A 19,615-nucleotide genomic window follows, 5' to 3' on the forward strand; every position below is an offset into this window, starting at 1 on the left:
ATACAACAGCAGTAACCATTCTTTTCTTTTACAGCATCTATCATGTAACTCAGCATCAGGCAAGCAGTGCAGATTTTTTAAAGTATGACGTTTTGTTTTATTTGTCACCCGTATTTTTGTTTCTGCTTATTTTGCTTTTATTGTAATAGTAATAACTTTTTAAAAAAAAATTGTCCATGAATATTTATTTAGTAGGGAATCTAGTTTTTAAAAATGTTATTAGTGCGCAATTCAGTTCACCATTTGGATTAGCCGATTAAAAACTGAGCATCGTCGTGATTTGCTCTTTCCTTTTAGCCACGGGTGCGCTCCCTCCCAAAGCCTGCAGCACCTAGCTCACCTCCAAATGTGCTACCAAGGTGCAATTTTAAATGTGCCTTAAAGCATTACACCCAGAATTACATCAGTTGCACTTATTAATGTAATCGGTGTTTTCACTGTCCTGATTCATACGCTTTTTTTTTTTATCCTGTCCGGTTTTTGCACCCCATTCCAGATCGCCAAAGGTGGCCCTAGCCTCGAGATGCTGGTGGTTTGCGGCCGCGAGTCCGAAAGACCTCTATACATGCCCAGAGGCGCTTTTCTCCTCCCTAGAGTTTGGCCCAGGGTTTAGAAACAGTCTTTGGTGGCGGAAGAGAGCCGGCGGTGGGGGCGACAGGGCTTCGTTTGAATGGAGCTAGGCGGGAGCTGGCTGCTCTCCCTCCTGCAGCGGCGTGTAAGAGGAGGAGGAGGAGGAGGAGGGAGGCGCGGTGAAGCAGGCGAGGCCTGCGCGCCGGAAGTGAGCGCCGACTGCGGGAGAGGAAAAATCCCGGCCGGCGGAGGGGCTTGCCGACGCTTGCGGTGGCTGCGGTCGCGCCGAGGGAGCGCGCGGCTGAGAGGCATCTCGCGCGGGGAGGAACCTTCGTCTGGCTCGGCTTCCAGAAGGAGCGTGCGAGAGCAGCGCAGCCACAGCGGGAAGGGAAGCGAAGGAAAGGGAGACAAGCAGCCTGCTCCGCCACTCAAGCCAGCGGCCGCCGGTAGCAACAAGGGCGTTAGGAGAGGAGGAGGAGGAGGAGAAGGAGGAGCGCCGCCACCGTCGCAGCCGTGAGCACTCTCTTTCCTTCACCCGGGGAAAAGGAGGGGAGGGCAAGACGAATCACCCCGTCTCCCCATTTTCGCCTTTGGAGGCTTCGCGAAGGAGCGCCTGCCGTCTCCAGGCGGTCGAGCCCCGGGTGGGGTGACGAAAGCCGAGCTAGGGTGGCTGCGCCGCTGCTTCGGACCGGAGAGGCTGCCTTAGGCGAGCAACTAAGGTGCCGGGTGAAAGGGGAGCCTGGGATCGGGCTCTTTTTTTTTTCTTTTTTTCCCTGCCTCGGAGATGGGGGGGGGAACACCCATTTTCTCCCGACTGGGTAGGGCTTACAAGCCCATTCATTTAACTGACTCCCGGGAGAAGAATGCAAATGGCCCACTCCATTTCTCCCTGAAATCTTTTTTAAGAAATACACAATTTCAAGAAACGCAGGAGCCAGGTCGAAGGCTGGTTGTCGTGCAGACTCTATATGAGGAGTGGGTTGAAGAGCGCTGGGGTAGTTACTGCGCATGTGCATATGGAAATAGAATCCCTTAACCACCCATAGAAGAGATACTATACTGGGGAGGGGGGGTGTTAATTATGCCTTCATGAGTAGGAAGGGATGAGCAGGAAGGGATAGGCTTGAGGGAAAGAAACGTTATGTCCTTTTCTCGTTTATGAGTGCATTAAACCACTGCCTGTGGATCCATCTTCTCCCCTTTCACGCCTTCCTTCTGGGAGCAGTTAACGTTTAATGGGTTTGCCTAGTCTCTGTTTGGGCCCCCCTCCTGTCTGAAATCTCTTCCAGTGGCATTCGTAGTGATAGCTGTCAAACAAGCAGAAAGAGATTCAAGCGGAATAATCAAAAAGCAAATGCCACTTGCAAAAGGGTTTGTCCAGCACTGAGGCAGAAAAAAAAAAAAGATTGTTACAGTGCTGAGATACAGAGATGTTGCTGCTTCCAATGAGACTCCACCCTGTGGAGCTTGAATGAATATAGTTTTCATCCCCAGCTTCCAATAAATATATCTAAATTTGTATGGAATTATTCAGGAATCCAACACGGGTTAAGTGATAAAAGTTAATAAGAGTTGATTGCTATGCACCATGCCTTTTAGAATGCCTTCACATAGCTGTTTTTAAAAATAATGATAGGCTAGGTCACTGAAATATCTTGAGATTGTAGCTATCCTGTTTCCCCCCAAATAAGACATCCCCTGATAATAAGCCCAATAGGACTTTTGAGTGCATGAAAATAAGGCCAAGTGCTTATTTCAGGGTTCAAAAAAATAGATAGGATCTTATTTTCGGGGAAACACGGTAGTTACCGGTACTTTCATTAAAGCTAAGATGTTATTGATTAGCGAAAATTGCTGGTAGTGATAGAGAAATAGATTATTGTCTCTTAATATTTGACCTTGACAGTGATGATTTTTGCAGTAATATAGTAATGTTGGCATGTGCAAAAAGGAATAAAATGAAGTTTTTAGGTAAATTTAATTTAGAACAGTTTCTTGAGTGCAGTTAACCTAACTTCCATAAGCCTGTATACAGATCATCTGTAAAATAAATTGAAATTTTAAAAAAACTGCTTAGTTTCTTAACAGTTTCTCTTGGCCAGTGGAGCTGAAATTAATACACAAATGAATGCAGATAGACATGTCCCAGGATAATGTTGCAGGATCCAATCTGGGTCGGTTACTGGGTTGGACCCAGATTGGATCCTGCAAAATTTAATACAGATTTATTACAGGACAATAATTATAATAGAATTGGAAAGTAGCAGAGAAAAAGCCTCAAAAATAAAACTATTAGTTGCATCAGTAGTGTACGCAATTAAAAGGGAAAATTAAACATTTTTAGCTGGGGCTGAAAAATAGCGCTATTGCCTTTTCTCAGTTTGATATTGCATAGCCAAGAATTATGAATGCAGAGGCTTTAATGCTTATGTCAGGTAGAAAAATATCGGAAGAGGTAGTACTTGAAACATTGCTATGAAGGCTAGCACTAACATTTTGATTTTGGATGTGAGATAACCATAAAGGAAGATCCTGTATTTATTTACTCTCCTACAAAAAGCAATATAATCTGCCTTCATTGTCACAATGTCAACAAATCTAAGATGATGCTTCTATTTCAAAATGATCATAAAATAATATTCAGGAGTATGTGTGAACTAGGTTTCCTTTCAGTAAATACTAGACAACCTATGACCTGTTGGGTCATCCTGTGATGTGGCATAATTGGGCTGGCTATTTTTTTAACCTGAATGCTGGATGTTCATCATCTCAAGAGTATGTCATGTGACCATGGGACACTGCTATGGCCAGAAATGTGGGAATAAACTGCTCTGATCATGGTGGAAATTTCAATTCGATAGGAGTAATGGGCCCTGGGATCTTTTATGCATTCTTTAAATAAGGGGATTTGAAGTACATTATATCAAAACTTGTTGCAATATAATATACCAGGAGCAGGAAGCAACTTCTGACTTCCTGTTGGTTTCCCCATTGACTTTGCTTATGGGAAACTGTCAGGGAGCATTGAAAATCATAGTCATGTGATCGCAGCTGATCCGGGTGGTACTGCAGTAGCTACAGGTTTGCCAATACAACTGATCTGAAAATCCTTGAAATTTCAATTCATTGGGAATAAAGGGTCCCAAAGTTTGTATGCATTCTTTAAATTAGCACATTTGAGGTATCTTGATTCAAAAATTGCTGCCCTATGATGCACCATTCCTGTTAATTGAAGGTTACAAACAGACAAATAGAGTTTAGTGGTATACAGATAGTTATTAAAACTCAGTTGCAGACACGGGGTAACATTTTCAGGCCATCTTCAAGGGCAACCCTACACATAATGTGTTGTGGCCATTTAAATGAGAAATTAGAGATCACAATCACGGATAACAAACTGTTTCCCTCTAGGAAAGATTGCAGCTGGTAACCAGTCTAAGTTGTTAAAGGCAGTCTATGTTACAGAAAATACTTCCACAACAGGCTGAACATCTATCTATATAGATTGATGAACCGCCCACTACCAATATTACAATTTGTCTGGATTAAAGTTTAGTTTATCAATCTTCAGGTCCATGTAGTATCATGATGATCAGGTACTTCCACTGCCTCGTCAGGAATTTCTAAAAAAAACAAACTGCTAGCACTGTATTTTAGATTATTGAACAACTGCACTTTCAGTAGCTGTTTAATATGTGATAGAGATTTGCAGAGCCCCAAAGAATAAACACCATAAGCTTGACCAGAAGTCCCCAAGTATGAGACAAGCCTCACAAAGCAATATTTTCATTGGACAAGTTTCCTTGAAAGGGTATCATGGATGATAATATTGAAAGCTGTTGGAATACCAAGGGAATTTAAGAGGATTGCATTCACCAATCCCATTTGATGATGAACGCAGATGTGTTTTCAAAACTGTGCCTAAACATTAGTTGAAATATATTGGGGAAATCTATTTAATTTTAGAATGTTTTGGTATTTTAAATGGTATTTGTTAAAAAGTAGAGAAATACAAAAGAATTTTTTTTACATTAAATAGTGAATTAACAGTAAAGAAACAAAACTTTTAAATATGTTACAGTAAGTGAGCTAAACACAATAATAAAATAATTAATAGAAGGAACAATCCATTTGATAAATATAAATACCCTATGTCACCCTCCCTATTTTGGCTAAGATCAACTGTAGTGGGAATATCTGGATGTAATCATTTATGAATCTTGCCAAATCCATGATAAAATTAACTTTAGACTTGAATATCCATAATCACAGTCATATATAGTTTGGTTGTACTGAATATCTTAAGCCAATATTAAAACTATACTTATGCCAACCTGAAAGTTTTAGAAATGTATAAAATCTCAAAATCTCTTAATCATTCAAAGATGTTACAGAAAGCAGATTAGAGGAAAGGCTACTTAGTACTGGACACATGATAAAATTAAGACTTCAAAAGGTTTATGTTTTTCGTCTAGCTTGATAAATAATTTATATGATTGTTTATAGTCTGCACAGTTATCGTTCCTTTTCCTCTTAATGCTCAAATTTAAAACTTGTAATCATACAGTGGAAAATGGATAGTGGGATTCAATTCATTATTGTGTGGAGGGATATACTGTATAGTATCATAGACTCATAGGTTGGGAAGGGGCCCTGGAGGTCTTCTAGTCCAACCTCCTTGCGCAAATCAGGAGACCTTATTCCATCACAGACAAATGGCTGTCCAATCTTTTCTTAAAGACCTCCAATGATGGAGCACTCAGAACTATGTATATGTGACAAATGCTATATTAACTGTTGTTTCAATTTTACTTGCTGAAAAAAGTCTATATAAATGAAGGATGAAGAGAAGGATAAGAATGTGGAAAATGCTGAATCAGAATCTAGTGTCTCAAATGTGTTTTTTCCCTTCTCTCCAGGAACAGCCAACAATGTTGGCTGTTAATGTGCATATTTTGGCTTTGCATTCAGTATAGCGCACTAATGGTTTTGCTTGCTTCGCTTATCTTGCCAAATTGGTTCCAAACAGATATTCCAAGAAAAGAACAGTAGGGAATGGTTCCATTTTTTACGCATGTAAATAGGGCTGTATTGCTGAGCAGGACTACATTGCAATGTATACTTTATTTGGTAATAAGATGTAAATTTCACTGAATACACATGCATAGGATCAGACTACAAATATATTTATTTCTTGTGATATTTTAAAATATTTAGGAAAGCATACAAATATTAATTAATTTTATATTTTGATAATTGATAATACATATCTTTCTGTTCTATTAATATGTACCTAAAGAAACTAGGTATAGCGTATATACCTTCAGCTAACATAATATTTATGCTAAAGTTGGCTATATCTAGTGTGCAGGATAGTGATCTATATGTGATGCAAACAAGTGGAGTGAGTGGCAAGGGATCAGAATGTTAGTCGAAATGGGCTGAATGGTGAGGGGTCAGAACATTAGTCAGCGAGACAACCCGAGACCATTGGATCATTGCTTAGACATTTTTCCCTAGCTAAACAGAAAAGCAGAATAACCAAAGGTGGGCAAGAAAGCAGTGGGAGCTGGACTCACTTCTCTTGCCAGACTTACCATTCCCTTTCCTTGTAGGAAGCCAACAGGGAGTGTTAGAAATACAATCATGTGACTGCAGCAAGGTAGTGATGTGGCAGCACTGGAGTGGCCACAACTTTGCCAATTTCAATCCCACAGAAGTCATGGATTCCCGAATTTGGGAAACATTCTTTAATTTAGCCCATTTGAGGTATTCCAACTCAAAAAAATGTTGCTCTATGACGTACCATTTCATCAATTGAAGGTTACAGTCAAACACAAGAATTCTAGTAGAATATAAATAGGGTGAATGGTGAGAGATCACAATGTTAGTCACATTTGGTTTCAAGGGATTCTACAAAGCAAGAGCTGAAGCTTGGAGGAAAGGGAGCAGAGATAAATAAAATTGCCTTACTTTCAGATGCTGGCTATTTGCTGTAGTTTGCAGTGTTTTCTAAGCTTCTGTCATTAGAAGTAGAGTTGTGACCAGATGGATTTGCATCCAGGAGATCTTCTGATAGATCCAGAATTTGAGTCTTGAATCATGATACAAATAATCTAGAATAAATTAGTTTTTCTTTAAAGAAAGCAAATCCCTTCCCAGTCCACCTGCATTTTTTGGAAGACTTGAACAACTTGTCAAATATCAGTCCAGAAATATGACTTTATTATTGATTTTTTAAAAGATCTTGAAATCAGACACTTGCCTTCTTTTGTTCTCCATTCTCTCTCTCTCTCTCTCTCTCTCTCTTTTTGTATGGGAAAAGATTCTAACTGATGTTCCCATGCTCTCATCATTACTTTCTTACATTCCCACCACCCTTGAAAGACACAGCATTCTTCACCCTTAGGGGCTTCCTGTACATTGGATTTCTCAGGGACAGAATCTGAGCCTGAGATGTCACTTCCAGTACATATTATACATTGCATCCAAACATTATTCTTACTAAGTCAAAACATTAAGTCAATATGCATTTTCATTAGTAACATATCATAAACTTTATAACGCAAGGACATTGGTTGATTAATTTCTTTGTCCTGTATAGGTTTCAGGAGAAATTGCATTTGTTCTGTCAGTTATTTTGAATCATGAATCTGAATAGTTCTTCACCATTGGATTATTAAGGATGATTTGCTTATTTTTACTTGCTATGACAACTTCAGAGTATTCTCCCATATACTTTCCCTGGCATAAAATAAGTTTTTCACATCTGTGGAAACCCATAAATATTGTAGCAACTCTGTATATTCCTTCTGTTATATCTTTCAGTATGACTATGGAGATTTCTGTTTTATTTTGTTGGTGTCAATTTTTCTTCCAGAAAACCTTCTTAAATTCCTGTTGTCTCTTGAAGTATATAGTAGGGACCAATGGATTGTTCTGTATTGTCATCTCTGTAGTCAGGGAGAGCAATCTAACCTCAGTAAGGGAAAATCATGGCCATAAATCCCCTGTGAATCTGAGGCTCCTTTGTCTCAAAAAGGGCAAAAGTGAAAGAACAGAGGTTGTAGTTGTACACAGAAAGGCCAAAGGGCAAAGACCATATATGTTCTTCAACCAGTGCTATCCCACCTCTGGCTGTATACCCAGCAAGGGAAGAACTTACTACTATCCTTCAGAAATGATGGATAAATCATTACGTTCTGATGGACTCACAGTGGCTTTAAATGCCTTCAGTTTTACTGTAGCACAACACTCCAAAGTGAATGGTAGAATGCTCTGTAATTTGAAAAATCTCATTATTTTTTGTTTCCTATTAAATTATATCCTCACTAAGGACTTTCTGCTTATGTGGCAAAAAGTTTGTTTGGACCTATTTTGCTATACAGTTTTAAAAATTAATTTGGTCTTATGATTTTTCTCCCTTTTTTTCCTCTCTTCAATTTTTTTTTTGTACCACATTAGTATTCTGTGGAACTTTCCAAGAGCCAGTTTCCATGGAATATAGAAAGCAGCTGTGCAAAGCAAAATATATAAAAGTTGTGTAACACTTTGAAAAGAAGTACTATTCTGTGTATTTTATGGCTATGGTACAAATCCACACTGTATTATCTCCTGCTTATACCAGTCTTGATTCTTTCATTATCATAGTGGCCCAGAATATACTTATCACCCAGTTCCCTGTTACTAACAAAATAGATTATGGCTGGTAACAGTTGGTCCAAAATGTCAGGAGGGCATCAGGGTCTCGTCTGCAATTTTCAACATGTAGATGTAGAAATATTTGTATATTAAAAGAAAATATGAACAAATTATTTAAACAGCATCATTGTATATCCTCCTTTAACACATATAATCTTTATTGCTTTTCTTTTTCAGTGCTACCGCTCAACTCTTTCTTTTACAATGTCCAAACTTAATGTTGAGGCGACTTATCTGCAGGATTATTTACCTTTTTGCATTATGTTAGCTCCCTAATTTCTTTGAAATATAGCTTGGATTGAATATATAGGAAGGAGGTTTTTCCTTTAATATTAAAATGCTTTTAAAATGTTCATATTTATTTCAGGTAGCATTATTCACTTAATAAGATGCAAAACAGAAATATTACTGTCTCTGTAATTCATTTCTTCTTTATATTATACCTATATTTACAGAGAAGTAAGTCAGATAAATTCTTCTAAGATAAGCCGTTATTGGTATTCTAGAAATATAGATGCTTGTGCTGACATAGCTATGGTTCTACTGTATATATGGGTAAATAAAATCCTCTTAAGATGCCTTCCAAAATAAGTTCTTTTGAAATAATTACAATATTACTTAAAGCATTAAAATTGGACTCTGAAGGTGGCCAGATTTCAGCATATTTAAAAGACCGGACCCAAGAGATCTATGTATGGGAGTGGAGAAATGGATGGATTATGCAGAATAAATATTAAATCAGGATGTACCAGATAACTTTTAGCTGAACGTTGTGTAGTAATGTATAGTATACATGGGGTAGAATAGTTGTATGTTAGGAAGAAATGTATAGTACACAGGGGGTAGAGTAGATGGGCGGTAAAGTATTATATAATGTGATTTGGATTTGGATTTCACCCTGGGGAAGTCATGGGGGTAGGGGAGGGTAAGGGAGGGTTAGGGAGGGAAAGGGCGGGGGGAAGGGGTGAAAAATCTGTATTTGTAAAACTTTTTCAATAAAAATTTTTTTGTATAATCATTTTCTAATCTGTACAACAATAAAGTGGAATTTATAAGTACTTTGGGAATATCAATGCCCGTTATTTCAGCTTACCGCAGGCACTTAAAACCATATTGGGTATAAATGTTGTAGGCATGTGAGAATGTCCTTGAGAGACAGGTTGGACCTGAGGCAGTTTAGCTCGCAAAAGGAATGTGGACAACGTGGCAAATGTCTCAGAGGAGACCTTCTCTAGCTACTTGTCCTGAAAAATCAAAGGGAGAAAAGCTACTTTCAGAGTTGCAGTAGTCTGCTAATGTAACCTTATAATAAAGTAGAATTAGTCCATCTGTTTGCTTCCTGTCTGGACTACCTAAATAGGTTGACAGATGTATAGAAATACTTGAGAGAAAAGGAATACCTTTACATGATGCTGAAAACTGATACAGCAATAACCAGACTTGCCTCTATGAGAGAGAGTATTCTATAAGTGTTTTTTTTTTATAACTCAAAAGACCATCTCCATTATAGCTCCCTTACTCTTACTTGGCAAGGGCATCCAGAGATCGTTTTCAGTTAGGTCAGACTGGATATCTGATGGAGATAGTCACAGGAAGAGCACATCTATCAGTCTTGAGTTACTTATCTTATGCATCTGTTTGATCTAGCCAAAGTTTACAAACAATTGTCAAAGGTTTTCCATGTATAGTACATTGCATTAGTCTAGCAAAGAGGTTATCAGGAGTGAAAAGGCACTCCTAGTCCTGAGAGCATCTCCAGTGTGAATCATGTGAATCTCATTAACCTGGATAGATTTATTTATCAGTACTGTCTTTGCTTTTGCTCAAGTCTTTGCTTAATGCAACATGTTGCTACAACATCCTTAATACATGGTCTTTCAGTCTTTATTAAATGCCTCCAGCACTTCCCAGCAGTGTGTTCTACTAAAGAAGCAGGATAAGTAATCTTTGATTATTGATGGTAATTGGGATCAGAATTTGTGTTTAAGCAATGCAGTCATATATTACAATTTCACATGACTTCATCAATTAGCAATGGAAATCCAAACGGTTCCCATTGCAGGGTGGATTTGATTTAAATCGAGTTTGTGATTTAAATCATGATTTAAATCACTAGTAAGAAGGCTTGATTTAAATCAACTCGATTTAAATCATAATTTTTAAAGAGCAATTGTCATATCTGGTACTCCTTTGACCCACTGTTGACTCACCGATAGTCCCAGTGTTGCAGAATATACAGCCTCATGCTACATAACTAAGCTCCATTTCATGCTGAATAAACTAAATTATTTATGTATCTTAAATAGAAAACTATCTTACGATAGATTTTTACCCCAAAAGTTTTTTGTTAAAATAAATTCGATAAAAATAAAAAAAAATCCTATTTAAATAAAAAAAATCTGATTTTTTTGATTTTTTTTAAAAAAACCATTGATTTTTATCACCCTGTCCCATTGCCATTGTTAAGCAAGGACCTCACATAACCACGATATGCAATTTCTTGCTGACTTCCAATAAGTAAAATCAATGTGGAAGCTATTGCAGGAAGCTACAAGTCTGATGCATGAGTGCTGCGGAATGGGATGATTTCCCCTCATATTCGTGTTTGTTTTTTACTTAAAAAGCAAAATTCAACTTGGTGGTGGTCTTGACCTACTGCTGCCATCATCTTGGATTCTGTCATCAGTTGGCTACCTCTTCTAGCTTTTGTATCACCTGCAAATGTTAAAAGCAGTCTCACTATTCCATCAGCAAAATACTGAATAGCTTAGAGCCGTGATGGCGAACCTATGGCAAGCGTGCCACAGGTGGCACGCGGAGCCATATTAGTGGGCACGCGAGCTCAGCTCTGGGGCGCATGCGCACGCCGGCAGCTGATTTTCGGGCCTTCTGGGCCCACCAGAAGTAGGGAAACAGGCTGTTTCCTGCCTCTGGAGGGCCTGGGGGCAGGGTGGGGAAGGCCTGTTTTTCTTTCTTACCTGGCTCCAGATCCTCTCTGTGTATCTGGGAAGGGCAAAAATAGCCTTTCCCACTCCCTTGGAGGCCCTACGGAGGCTGAAAGGGCCCATTTCCCAACTCCCGGTGGGACAGGAAGTGACGTTTTTTCCTGTCCCCAGCCTCCAGAGACTCCTAGAGAGGCTCCTACAGACTCCTAGAGAGGCTCCTAGAGACTCCTAGAGAGGTCTGGAGGCTGGGGACAGCAAAAAATGTCACTTCCTGTCCCACCGAGAGTTGGGAAATGGGCCCTTTCAACCTCCATAGGGCCTCCAAGGGAGTGGGAAAGGCTGTTTTCGCCCTTCCCAGATACACAGAGAGGATCTGGAACCAGGTAAGAAAGAAAAACAGGCCTACCAGGCCATCATGTGCCAGGAGCGGGGGGGGGGAGGGGGAAGCGGGTTGCGCACGCATCCCTCCCCCGCCCCCCCCCCTCTCCCGGCATGTGATGGCAAAAAGGTTAGCCATCACTGGCTTAGAGTGTCAGGCCTGGAAGCCATCTTTTGCATTGGGCCTTCAGGCCTGCAATGCAATATTTACTACTGTGGGAAATTGGGAGGGGGGATTGTATGCAGCATGTGTGATATATAGTCCAACTAACATTCCTTTCTCAGAGAGTCAAGGACATCTTGCCCTGCCCCTGGAGGGCTTGAACTGGGAGGCATATCCAGTTGGGACGGTGTTTTGATTGGACCATGTGATGGACATGTGAGTGCTAGGCAGGGACTTGGACTTTCTTTTGGGTGGGGAAAACCTGGAAGCTTTCAGATTCAGATTTTCCCAGATGTGCCAATATGACATCTCTAATAAAATGGAACTTTGAGGAACTTCAAGCCTTGGAGTTTTCTTTCATTGGGGGTGTTACTTGGAATCCTGACATTGAGTCCAGCACACAGCCCTGCAAAATTTTATTTGATGCTTAATGGATATTCTCTGAAAACATTTACCAGAAATTAACAGTATTCAACTCACATTGTACATCGTGTCAATAATGAAGACAATCATGAAAGAACTTACCCAATGCTTTATAGAAATTGAACTATGCTGCACCTGTGACACTTATGATACACCAAATTTATCCTGTTGTCAACTGTTTGCCAAATAATTCAAAACATAATTATATGCTAATTAATTTGATCAGTAAAATGTTAACTTCTTAACTGTAAATTGTTAAAGTAGATAATTTATGTGATTAAAAATGTATATAATTTATGTTATTGTAAATACTATTGAATAAATGCAACTGTACTGGTGCTGCAACTCTAGGCATTCTTTATAAATCACAGCATAGACAATTTTTCTACTAGGATATTCTTGTAGAAAAAGAAATAAATTCACTGCAATTGCCCTAAGGATGCCTAGACAAAGGGAGCAATAAAATTTGAAATGTCCTTATTACTTTTTAAATGTGTTATTTCATTTCCTGTGTTAACTTTCAAAAATTCAGTCAATCTAACTTGGCTCTAAGTAATTCTTAGTTGAACTTATAGTTGAGAAAATAATTGATACGCATTTGAAATTCAAATGGAAGCTTTACTTTATTAATATTATCTGTCAAATATGTTTACATTGCTGTGGTATTGGTGCCATCAATTGAAAATAAAACATCTGGGCTTCTTGTAATTTCTTCAGAGTAAATAGTAGTGGTGGTAAAACTGATTTGTGAAAGCACATCACATAGTTTTGAATTATGTTGCTACATTCTGGGGGCCTTAATAATGGGATAAATATTATTGAAATTCAATGCCAATCTTCTGCTGACAAACTACATATTTATTTATTTATTTATTTATTTATCAAATTTCTATACCGCCCTACTCCCGAAGGACTCAGGGCGGTGAACAGCCAAGATAAAATACAGACAATACAAATATTAAAAATCCCTTAAAATTATTAAATATTTTGGCCGAAACACAGATTAAAACACCCAATTTATAAAATCACGAATTCAAAAATTTAAAATTTAAGAATTTAAAAGAGGGGAGTTAGGCCAGGCCAGCTTGCTGAAATAGAAAAGTTTTGAGAGCACGGCGAAACGTGCGCAGGTCCGGGATCTTCCGTATCTCTGGGGGGAGCTCGTTCCAGATGGTAGGTGCCCCCACAGAGAAGGCTCTCCCCCTGGGGGCCGCCAGTCGACACTGTTTGGCCGACGGCACCCTGAGGAGCCCCTCTCTATGGGAGCGTACTGGTCGGTGAGAGGCTATTGGTAGCAGAAGGCGGTCTCGTAGATACCATTTGATAGCAAAACAATAATTTCCTTTTTAAAGCTACAGAAATTGTGATTGTAGAGGGAGATCTTTCTCCTGTGAATCCACTAGTGGATGACTAGCAGTGAATTCTATATTTAATCATACTTAGATAGTCAAAATAAACAAGACTTAAATTATGCTGGAGAACAAGTCTGGATCAAATCTAATGTATCTCATGATTTTACTTGTTTTGAATCCTATAGAAATACTATCACATGTTTTGTCACATGTTTGTGACAAAATGTAAAGGTCAAAAATAAAATTAGTGCTTATCAATAGAATTTTGGAAGAAAGAAACTATAGATTAAAGCAATTAATATTAATTATTGTTAGTTGCATAGCCAAATATTTAGACTAGATTTGGCATTTTAATCCACCTATCAAGTCCTTTCCAAGGATAGGTAGATGTAATTTGATATTGTAGGAAGTAAGCTATTCCAAGTAACCTTGCCTTTTGCGATCTACTGATAGTGATTGTCAATACTGATGATGTTCAAGTGATGCTCCAGATGTTTTGGGATTGCACTCAAGGCACCTATAGATAGGAACTATCTTTGCTTTCTTTTGCCACAATCATTCTACATCTATTTGCAAGTCTTTGTATTTTGTTATTTTCTCCAGTTCTTTTTCTTTTATTCTGCTGTCTGCAGGTACTGCAAATCCACTATCCAGACTATTTTGTCTTTCCTATCAACAATTGTTAAATCTGGTGTTATATGGCAGATACTTGTTTGAATTCTAAAGTCCCAGAGAACTTCTTTATTTTTTATTTCTTTATTTTTCTTCATTTTCTATTATTTTGTCTATTTTGTGCTCTCACCAGTTCCCGTTTGCAAGGAATGGTGTTTTATTATTATTTTTACTATATTAATATTATTAATATAATTATTAAATATTACTTAATAATAAAGCCAGTTTGGTGTAGGGGCTAAGGTGCTTGCCTAGAAACTACAAGAATGTGAGTTCTGGTCCTGCCTTAGGCATGCAAGTCAGCTGGGTGATTTTAGGCCAGTCACCCTCTCTCAGCCTACCCATCTCACAAGTTGTCATGGGGAAAATAGGAAGAGGAAGGTATATTATGTCTGTTTGCTGTCTTGAGTTCCTTATAAAGTAATAAAGGCAGGATAAAAATTTAATATTCCAAAGCGCTCATTTCTCATGTCATTTCCAAATTTCATTTGTAAAACCTATTCAGTTTGAGAACATTGGAAAAACATTGGAAGAACAACTTTTCAAATATATTGTAACAATCCTAAGGAAATTACAGCATTCATTTGAAGTTTTCAACTGCTTCCTTTTACAAATTCACATGGTGCACATATTGGGTTATATCCAATATTATATGTACGGATTTCCACTCATACAATAGGACTTCCTTTGCTCACCTCCCTTCTGTACCACCCTGTGTATTATTTTACAAAATTCACTAACTTTCTCGATCGTATGTGAGTGATGATGAATTGGAGTAATATGGTATGATTTTGTTCCAGATTACAGTTTGTCAATGTATAAACATTGTTGGTATACAATCCATTAAATCTAAATCAAGACTAAGTTAAGCATATTAAAAAATTTTTTAGTAAAACTGTGTTGTTTGATAGGGAAAATATGAAACTAAACATGTAGGAAAATCAGTCATGTACTAACTAAAACATTTTGCTTTTAATAGTTGTAACTAGAGCAAGTTTTTAGCATTCTGCTATCTTGAGAATATAAGCATGTAAAAGGTTTTCCTAATGAACTGCTTCATTTCTATAATGGCAAGAGACAATTCTTATTCAGCATTCATATGGTTAAAACTATTATGTTGTCTTCTTGATTACTGCACTTTCTCTCTTTAGGTTCACGAAATTTAATTTTATATAAAAACTGATTAACCTTTGGATATTGGTTTACAGAATTTATTTTGGACACTTTTATGCACAGAAGATGTTCTACAGCTTTTTTGAGAATGAATAATGTACTGCTCTGCAGATGATTATTTCACAAGAGAAATTAGTTTGGCAAAAGTATTTCCCCTGTCATATAGACAGAAGTCTATTTTTAGCCTTGCTACATAAAACCTTCCAGCTGTATTTAATTTAAATAAAACATGGAAGTAAGCCCACGTAGTGAAAAATTTATATCAATTCTTTTGTTTCCACTTCAGTATGCTAGTAATTCATTCTAATGAAAAACTGCTTAAACTTCAATGATCACTATTCAATGTAATTATGGCAACTTGGTGTGTGTATTTATATTATTAGATTTTCTACTTTTTATTTATATTAGAGACTTTTCTTGAAAGAAGTTTTTTAAAAAAAAAATTAAGTTTTTGTCATGGAATAACCACCTAATATTTTTCATTAGTTTTCTTGATGTGCATTTGGCATATATAAGCTTAGTCTATCTGGTGTGTTTTCTTCCTGAATAGTCTTAGAAATCCAGAGACATGTAATGAACAGAATAGCCTTTTAAATGTGTGATATGCAAGGTATATACACCAAAAGCAAACTTTACCTTTCAGCAACAAATGGCTATATTACACTTTTGTTGCTATTAGAATAGTTGACCAAAAGAGCCTATAGAATTTATAATGCAAGGGTAATATCTTTGGATTAGTCCCTCTCAATCGCTAGATTAAGTTGCATCATACAGAATTATTCCTGGACACTGGCCATGGTGACTGGATTAATGAGAATTGGGACTTCAGCAACATCTGGAGGAGCCTAGGCTGTCATCCTCACTTAGCTCTAAATTCTGAATACATCCTGTAGTAAATCATTTGTTAGTCATCAATGCGAAATAGTTTCTGTTGTAAATGTATATCCTCTGAACAGAAAATTTAGGGTTTTTTTTTTTTTTTAGTGAGCAGACTATTGCTCACTAAAATGATAGAATATTTCAATTATTGCAGATGAGCTAAAAAGACTCTAGAACATAATACAGATAGTAAACAACTATTTTACAAACTCCTTGTTGTGGAAGAAGAAAATGTACCGTATGTGGTCTAACTGCAGCCAGTCATTTCTCATTGTTAGCCTTGTGAGGTAGGCAAGGCCAGGAAACGAGAATTGCTGGGAGTCTTGGAAAGTAACGTCCTTAAGTTTTGAATCCCAGTCACAGCCCCTTTTTACTTCAATTTATACCTAACACAGTTGAAGTAAAATTATTTTGAGTTTCATTTGCGTGTATTCTACATTCCTAGAACTCAAATATATTTTTTGTAATGCCTTGGCAATATTAGAGTCTACCCTAAATGCCATCACACTCATAGCTGACTGATTGGCCAGAAGAACATGTAAGATCAGTAGATTCAGATAACTTTAAAAGTAAACGAATGAACAAACACCTACTAATAATTTCTGCTTCCAATTGGTCTATTTATGAACTTCATATGGAACTATTGGAACAATTTTAAAAGGGATTAGCATATTATGATTCTTCACTACCAAATTTTTAAAATAATGTTTTATGCATTAAAACATTAAAGGAATTAAAATGCATGTGCAAATTATTTAAGATAATTCTGTAATAATTTGAAGCATTTTATTAAGCTAACAAATGCACCATTATGGCCATTCAAATCAGATTGCAGTTATGTTCTTCATACGGTAATTTTTAGTGTTAAAACTACAGTAATATGAATGTCTGTACCTTGTGTCCTAGAATTGGCTCATGTAATTCTTAACAGATCTGTGTCTTCATGCCAAAGAAGATATTTTTGAAGAAAGGAAAATAATTGTTGTTTTGGGATGTTATTCACACACAGTGTCCATCTAACCATGCCAATATTTTGCACAGCTGCTAAAATGACATAATAGGCTTTTTGTTTAACCAAGAGTAAGAACTTCCTTCCTTCTTCGTTTGTATGTCTTTCAGCAACATGTAAGATAAAGATTTTTGAGATGAATCATTATGAAGTTACGGTTCACTATGAAACAGTTTTTTAAATATTGTAATTAGCATATTTTACTATATAGATACTGAACTATGTAATTGTCCCCAAACCTCTAATTTTTGCATGCTTGATTAGAGGCTGGGTAACTATAAGTTTTTTGTTAAAAGTGAAAGAAGAAAATGCAAAAGCCAGTCTGCAGTTCAGTATTTTAAAAACCATGTAAACAGGCCATCCTATCCGAAACCAAATAGATAACAGATTTTGTCTTTCTAGGAGTAAACATTCACACCGTTTACAATTGTAGTCATGAAATAGACATGGCTGCTACTTAAAGGAAAACTATGACCAATGGGCAGATGTCACATTGACCGCAAAAGATACTTTGTCAAGTCCATGATTTCCCAGTTGTAATGTATGCTTGTGAAAAACAGATCATGTGAAAGGCTGACTAAAGAAAAGTACATGGCTTTGAACTGTAGTGCTAGATTGTAGAGAATGCTTTGGATCTCAAGAATAAGAAATAATTCCAAATTTTTAAAAATGTTAATTTTTTATCCAGTTAACTTTGTTTTTCTATTTCAGAGAGACAAAAAATAATTTGTTTTTGGACTAGTCATTCTACTGCAATGTGAACATTAGCAACGTTATTTTTGTTACTTTAGTAATAATTAGCAATTGAAGTATGGACATCTGTGACAAATGATTTTTAAATAAAGAAACTAATAATTTTGGGATTCTGAATGAATTCCATTTACTAATTGTTGATGCTATAATGAGCTTACACAGAAAGTGTAGTCCAGCACAGCACTAAGTATTTCCATCCTATCTGGTATTATTCATTTATATGATGTTCTCTATAGCTGTCTGTCTGTCTAATTTATGTGCTACTCAGTATTCAAAGTGACTCTTGTCAACTATTGGTTTTATATCTAACTGATTTCAAGACTTTGTCCATCTACAAAAAGATGTAACTGCCGTAGAGATGTGGCTAACCCACATTGGAGTAGCCAGTGTATATACCAGGACATCAATAAGCAGGTGAGCAAGAATTCCCTTATGGTTGGGATTGCATATCAAATGAAGTCAAAGCTCTGTGTGACTTAATCCCTCATTATTGTATTACTTTAAACTGTATCTAACTATATTTATAATTCTTGATCTAGTACAAGATTAACATCACTAGGGCTGGGTTATGTTAAATAAAGAATTTAGTTAAATGAAGTTAAGAATCTCCTTTGCCTCAAGCAGAATTGTTCAGCAGTTGCAACATTGCTATTGTTTAATGATTATCAAAATAAATATGCAGAAAAGGTTATTAGAGTATTACAAGTGAGATTTCAACATTATAGGTGTTACGTTTTAGTATTCTGATGCTTTTAGTTGTTTATCAAATCAGGTGTTATCAGCCATACTTGAAATTGCAGATTATATTATGTACTTTATGATTCATTTCTTTACTAAAAAACTCTACATAGTCATTATTTTTAAATGGAAATTGCTCATTCCAAAGATGGTCTGGTGGTCCAGAAATGAGCTTGTGATTACAGACAGCAGTGCATTTTCTGCTTTTTTTGTCCCATGTAAAATATAGTATGCTTGCAACTTAGTTGTCTGGAACAAGATATTTATTCCAGATGTATTTTGCAATTCAGAAATACGTTTGGAATTGAAAAGCTTTAGAAAACTTGCACTAATGGTTAGTGGTTATTTGATCCAGAAAATATGTTCTATCTTGATTCTAAAATATGCACTTGAGTTTATATTTTTATTGAAATAACACAGATATGACTTGTTATTAATTACAGATAAGAATGTACTTAGGCTGGACAATCTAGGGATGTTTGTTTCTTTATAAAAATGATTGTGAATGATTTTTATATATGCATTCCTATAATGCTACAATTTAAAAAGTTGCACTGAAAGCTTTATCGATTGTTGTCATAGTTAATGCCCAAGCCTGTTTGTTCTCTAGAACTTAAAAATGCAGCAAGACCTAAGTTACATTAAGAACTAAGCCTGAGCTCAGCTCTGTTTACTTTCACATAAACAACAAGCATTGGGCTGAACGGTTAGTTTCATGTCTGGTGGCGGTGGAAATATTTTTTCCCATGGCTCATAGGATATAGCACAGATTCACATTTTTTGCCATAGTCTGGGGAAATGCTTCATGTATCTCCTAAGGAAAAGGAAGGGTGAGCCTTCAAATATTTCAATGAAATAC

The 19,615-nt window shown here is 36.9% G+C and overlaps 1 protein-coding gene across 1 annotated transcript in view; it reads left to right on the plus strand.

The window, feature by feature from the left end:
- Positions 1-1,040: 1,040 nt before the first annotated feature.
- Positions 1,041-19,615, plus strand: part of RAPH1 (Ras association (RalGDS/AF-6) and pleckstrin homology domains 1) — a 73,500-nt gene continuing 54,925 nt past the window's right edge. The window contains exon 1 of the mRNA XM_070956804.1: positions 1,041-1,083. The gene's annotated coding sequence lies outside the window, so the exon portion shown is untranslated. The remainder of the gene's footprint in view (positions 1,084-19,615) is intronic.

This window comes from Pituophis catenifer, unplaced genomic scaffold, assembly GCF_029215685.1.
Source record: "Pituophis catenifer annectens isolate HBS135680 unplaced genomic scaffold, rPitCat1.0.hap2 SCAF_1, whole genome shotgun sequence".
Taxonomy (NCBI): domain Eukaryota; kingdom Metazoa; phylum Chordata; class Lepidosauria; order Squamata; family Colubridae; genus Pituophis; species Pituophis catenifer.